Source organism: Calliphora vicina, chromosome 2 (genome assembly GCF_958450345.1).
Source record: "Calliphora vicina chromosome 2, idCalVici1.1, whole genome shotgun sequence".
Lineage (NCBI taxonomy): Eukaryota > Metazoa > Arthropoda > Insecta > Diptera > Calliphoridae > Calliphora > Calliphora vicina.
Genome location: NC_088781.1, coordinates 112118854 through 112124803, shown reverse-complemented (window position 1 = coordinate 112124803; position 5950 = coordinate 112118854). Strand labels below are relative to the sequence as shown.

The window sequence follows — 5950 nt, the reverse complement described above, 5'->3', positions numbered from 1 at the left end:
AAAGTGGGCGACTTATCAAGCACTAATCATATGCACATTTCTATGAAGTTGAATACAAAATTAGTGATTAGTAAATTTCATTTATTAGACTCATAGCTGCAGTCGTATTTTGTCTTAATAGTTTTTGTTTAAACAATAGCTGATAAAGTTAAATTTATCTGTTTTATATTTAACTTTGATTTTATTTTAAATATGCAATAAGTATAGTTTTAATGAAATTATTTAATACATGATGAAAAACCAAAATTGTCTAAACATCTTCAACTGGCTCGTTGGTCTAGGGGTATGATTTCCGCTTAGGGTGCGGGAGGTCCCGGGTTCAAATCCCGGACGAGCCCAAGTGAAACATTTTTTTAAATTATTTTTTTATTATTTAATATATTCCCATTTTAATTAAAATATATTATGCATAAAAATATGAATAAAACAGCAATATAACTCTTTGATATCTCGAATACTTTTTCAACATTTTAGCATTCCTGCATATGACGCTTTGTTGTTGCAAAATTCGACATTTTCGAAGCAAAAAAAATACCTTGCTATTTTCACTATAAGTATCTATAACTAATAACCAGGGAAACCAAAATATGCAAATGCATGTTTTTTCTGGTGAGTCTAATGGGCACATGGATAAGATATTTACACGTTTCAGAACTATTTAAGAATTTTGGCATCGATTTGTTAGTGCATATTTTTGCATATTTTACCCTTAAATGCATATTTTTGCATATATTTGTTTTAAGAGCATATTTATGTCATATTTTTGCGTTTTAGAGCATATTTTACTGTTTAATAGCATATTTTGACTTTATCAAAAACGAATTATGTATTACTTATTTTTCGCTGTTGTGTTACAGATTTTTACTTCAAAATTTAAAAATATATGGCTTTTTTTTAATATAAAATAAGCACTATTTTAATAATAGCACCATCTAAATATAAAAATTTAGTTCTAATTCAAACTGAACCGTTCTAAGAAATATTATCTTTTAAATTTGCTCCTATAACATCAATTGATGTCGAAAGAATATTTTTTTTGTATAAAAATGTTTTCAGATCCAATAGACAACGATTTTTATTTGAAAATTTAAGTCAACATTTTTAATTTATTGCAATAATAACCTTAATTGAAGAAGTGACTTATATTTATATAAAATATCATCAAAAAATGCCTCTCGAGGCCTTTTCATAACTTAAGTTCCTATTGTTTTTATATTGTATTTATTTTTCGTTATACTTATTTTAGTTCTTGTTATTTTTGTTTATTTATGTTACTTTACCTTTTTAGAAATGAATTGTATTGATTTTTTTAAATAAAACTATAGTTTTTGGTTAAAAATTATGTAAAAGTTTGTTTTTTTAAGAGCATATTTTTTAAATTTTAAGAGCATATTTTAAAGTTTTCACTGCATATTTAAAACGCTTAAAACGTTTTTTTTAGAGCATATTTCCGGTTTCCCTGCTAATAACACTCTGCTACAAAATAACACATTTTGTCAAAACTTGAAAAGCGACATAAAGGAGGTTGTAGGCTTAGATGAGGACATACAAAAAACGTTTTCAAAGATTTTGAAACACCCTCAAAATTTTGAGATATTTTGAAAAAAATATTTTAGGGTAGGTCGTAATGCTTTAGTACCTCTAACTCACACACTTTAAAACAGATTTCAAAATTGTAAACAACTATGGATAGGCAAAGAATTAAGCTTTCATAAAATGTATGCATAAAATTGTGTAAGTTTTTATAAAAAGTTTCGCTTTACTTTTTATTTTTTCGTTATTTTTAAAATAATGTTGAATTTTAAAAATAACGAAAAAATTTTAATTTTTTCTATGAAATCCTATTTTGTTTTGCACAGTGTTTTAAAGACAATTTTATATAGACAAAAATGTGACATTAGTTGTTAAAATCGGTTTATATTTGCAAAAGTTATTGAACATTTTCCAAAAAAGTTCGAAAAAATTTACCTTGTAAATTAAAGATTGTACAAATATTTTTTTAATAGTTAGTTTTTTTTTTTATTTAAATGTGCTGGGAGAGAAAATACTAAAAAGTGTTTATGAAAAGTTGAATAACTTTTAAGATTTTCATCCAATTTGAATAATTAGAACCATATTTTGCTAAGAACTAATTTTTCTTTATACATTGGTATAAAATTTATAAGCTTTCATATCAGAATAAGCAATGAAAAGCGACTAAAATCAAAAAAGTTGATAAATTTAGTTTTTCTTTTAGATATTCTTAACAAAAGTAATACTTATAACTTACAACTATATCAAAAACTGCACGCCATTTTAAAGCATAATTAGTTTTCTTTCCAAACCAGTTAAAAAGTCGGACAAAAACTGACTAAGCTACAGGTCGATAAGTCGACGAACATCACTGAAAACGGTTTTTTTAGAATAACTTCTGAATTTGAGGGTGTTTTTGAAATTTTTAGACACAATTTGTAATGTACTCAGCAATACCTATATTCCACGCTAAGTCGTTTTCCAAGTTGTTTTTTTTCATCGTAGCACCGCGGTGCACCGTGTAATTTGTATATTGAATTAAAACACAAAAAATCCAGTAAAAAAAGGAATCTTGATGCTAGGGTTTAAATTAATTTTTAAAAATAATAAAAAAAATAAAATTAAAATAATAAACATGTCTAAACTTGACTGTTCAAAATTTCACTAGTGATCGAATGACCTATCGTATCGAAAAATAATTTCGATATCGTAATTATAACAAAATCTACTAAATTTCATGCTTGATATCGAATGCCGTAATTTCAAATAAGAAAATTACGATCGAATTTACTCGATATCGAATGCGGTAATTCGGCCCCTGGATTTATTTTTATTTCTACTTGCATACGAAGCTGACATATAGGATAAGCGCCAGTGTTCGAAATTTCGAACACTCAAGTCTAGACATAGTTTGATTAGATTTTTGCAATCAGTGGGTCCTAACTACCCTAAAAAAGTATTTTTTTTTAAATAAAAATTTAATTAAAAGACTTATCTCCTTAGCTCCTTTAGCTTGGGCCCTATTGCGTCATCAACAGACCGACTGTCGAACGGACATAGCTAGATCGTTTTAGAATCTTATCTAAGGACCCAGAATATATATACTAATGTGGGTCTGCGACATATATTTTGATACCGCTTATCTTTTTTGATGGCGGATATAAAAATTTTGAAAATGAGTGAAAATATAATTTGAATAACTTCCCAGCAAAAACTTACATTGAAAAGTAATGAGTTAAAAAAGCTTAAATAACTACTCTTCACCACTTATACATTGGCATTTTAACACGGTGTTGTCATTTGAGGCAAGTACTTACCACCTTCGCTTACAAATAGGGACTTAAATAAGTAAAACATACAAAATATTACTTTTCATCACATTCATATCTCATTTTGAAAATATTTGAAAGTTTTCAAAAAGGCATAAACCCGTACCAGATTTTAATCAACAAAAATTTAATCAATAAAACGTTAAAAGCGTTTTATTATCCCAGCAGTTCTAGGAGACAGTACCGAACTAGTCACTTTACCCATCATTTAGGGTGGGAGCTAGTTACTTCAATAGCCACGTGACTAGTCATTTTAACACGGGCATGTCCTAGGCAGGGGGTCAATTGTGTCTTTTTGATTACAATGGGACTGTCTAATAGCTGGTCCAAAGTAGCCAACGCATTGGCTTCACATACTGGTTACATAGCTTCAGTTGTCTTACTAGCTTTGTAACTGGTTACTTGATCAGCTACTTGACTAGTTATTTTAACACGTGCATGTCCTAAGCAGGAGGTCAATTGACCCTTTTGATTACAATGTGACTATCGGATAGCTGATCGAAGGTAGTCAACGCTTCTGGTGGGTAAAATAAACTGCAGTACAAAAAAAAGTTTGAAGTGACTTCACCATAGGTTACTAAGAGACACTAAAGTGACTATTGACTTCATGCTATGTTACATGCGATATCAGTATACTTAAGCAAAAATAAAAATAAACTGTATGAGAATTATATTAACACAATTTGTAAAAAAACAGTTTGTTCGAATTACTCACAAAACGTTTAAAGTGACTACACTCTCGATTACTTAGAGACACTTAAGTGACAATTGTCTTCACGCTAGATTACTTGGGATGCATAAAGTAACCAATTGTCTTCTCTCTGCACTAAAAAGTGCACACACTAGTGTTTATAAAAAAACCGACTTTTTAAAAAACCGGTTTGACGGTTAACCGAAAATTGGCCTTTTTTAGAAAACCGGTTTTTCGGTTAACCGACATCGAAAAAACCGGTTAAACCGGTTAACCGTCATATATGCGTAGAAAACATAAACTGTCCAATAAAGTATATACAGCTTAAAAATTTGTAGTTTTTAGTTGTCAGGAATGGTTAATATTAAATAACTATGAATATACAAAAGTGCTAAGTCCATTTTATTTTGTAAAAATTTCAAAATTATTATCTCAGTCAAATGGAATTGAGTATAAATATGTTACTATATATATAATACTTGTTTTAATTATTGGTGTATTCATTAAATTTCAACCAAAAAAATGTAAATCAATTTTTTAATTAAATATTTGATAATTTTGAAATTTATTATCACCTCGACTTTCTGATATGAAACAGAGAATGTTCCAAGTCCAAAAAAGGACATATAAGGTGCAAACGCACTTCTTCATAACTGTTATAAATCTTACCAAATAATTAATAAAACTCCATTATCAGATTTCAAAAATATTTCAAATCATTGAATTATTTCTGAAAAGTAACACTAAGCTAACGAAATGATTAATAAAATTAAATTTTAAGAACAAAATACACTAATGAATTCAAATTGATTGAAATAAGGTATGCACATCAAATTCAAGTTAACGTTAGGTAAAATCATCACTCAGTTTATAATGAATCATTATTAAGATTTAACTTAACTTCTAGAATTATGCGGAATTTCATTTTTAATAGTTTCATTATGTGCAATTTATTCTGAAAAAGTTTTTAAGTAAACTCATCGTCCTCTACTATTTAGAATCATTGTAATTCTTAAAAATATCAATATAAATAGGTTTGTATTGTAAATCAACAGTTTAGGTTTCAAATAAGACCAATAATGTGTTTACAATGAATATAAAAATTCACAAAACCATGAGATTTCTTGATTTTAGACCTAAATTTTAAAAACCGGTTAACCGACTGATAAAAACCGGATAAACCGGTTAACCGAAAATCAACATTTTAAATTAACCGGTTCGCAAAAAACCGAGATTTCGAAGAAAAACCGGTTTTTCGGTTAACCGGTTTATAAACACTAGCACACACGTGTCAAATGACCAAAATATATTAAATCGAGTCAGCCAAGTGATAAGACATTTGTGACAATTACTGTCTTTAAGGGATACATTGACTACTTGCTTAACAGCTGGGATAAAATAATAATTCTGAATTTTGTAAACCAGCTCATAAACAACTACTTATGTATCAGATTATATGCCAGCCATTACTAAAATACTTATTTGTAATGCAGGTGGTATGAAGTAGTCATTTAAAAGTAAGCTGTTCAGTAATTGCAAGTCATTGTCAAGTTTTTGCTGGATTGTAATTTATTAAATACTTCTCAATTTATCAAATATTTCTCTATAGAAAAATCGTTTGGTATAAAATGAGTGATTTAATGTATGTCACTGTGCTATCTCTGCTATTACATAGAAGTACATTACATTAGTTTTATTTATAAACTGTAACATTCCCAAATCATAATGAATGTCAACAAATTGAAAATCAAGCAGCCGTAGTCAGTCAGTCAGTCAGCCAGTCAACTACATCAAATCACAGGGTGAGTATTGAGATCGTTGAAGTCATCCATATACAATGTATATAGATTATATTATACATACACATGTATTTATATAGTTGGTTATATATAAAAAGTGATTTCAATTTTTTTCATAA

The 5950-nt window shown here is 28.2% G+C and overlaps 1 non-coding gene across 1 annotated transcript; it reads left to right on the top strand.

Moving 5' to 3' along the window:
- Positions 1-266: 266 nt before the first annotated feature.
- On the top strand, positions 267-338 carry TRNAP-AGG (transfer RNA proline (anticodon AGG)). Its single transcript has one exon. It is a non-coding gene; the product is annotated as a tRNA-Pro (tRNA).
- Positions 339-5950: the final 5612 nt, after the last annotated feature.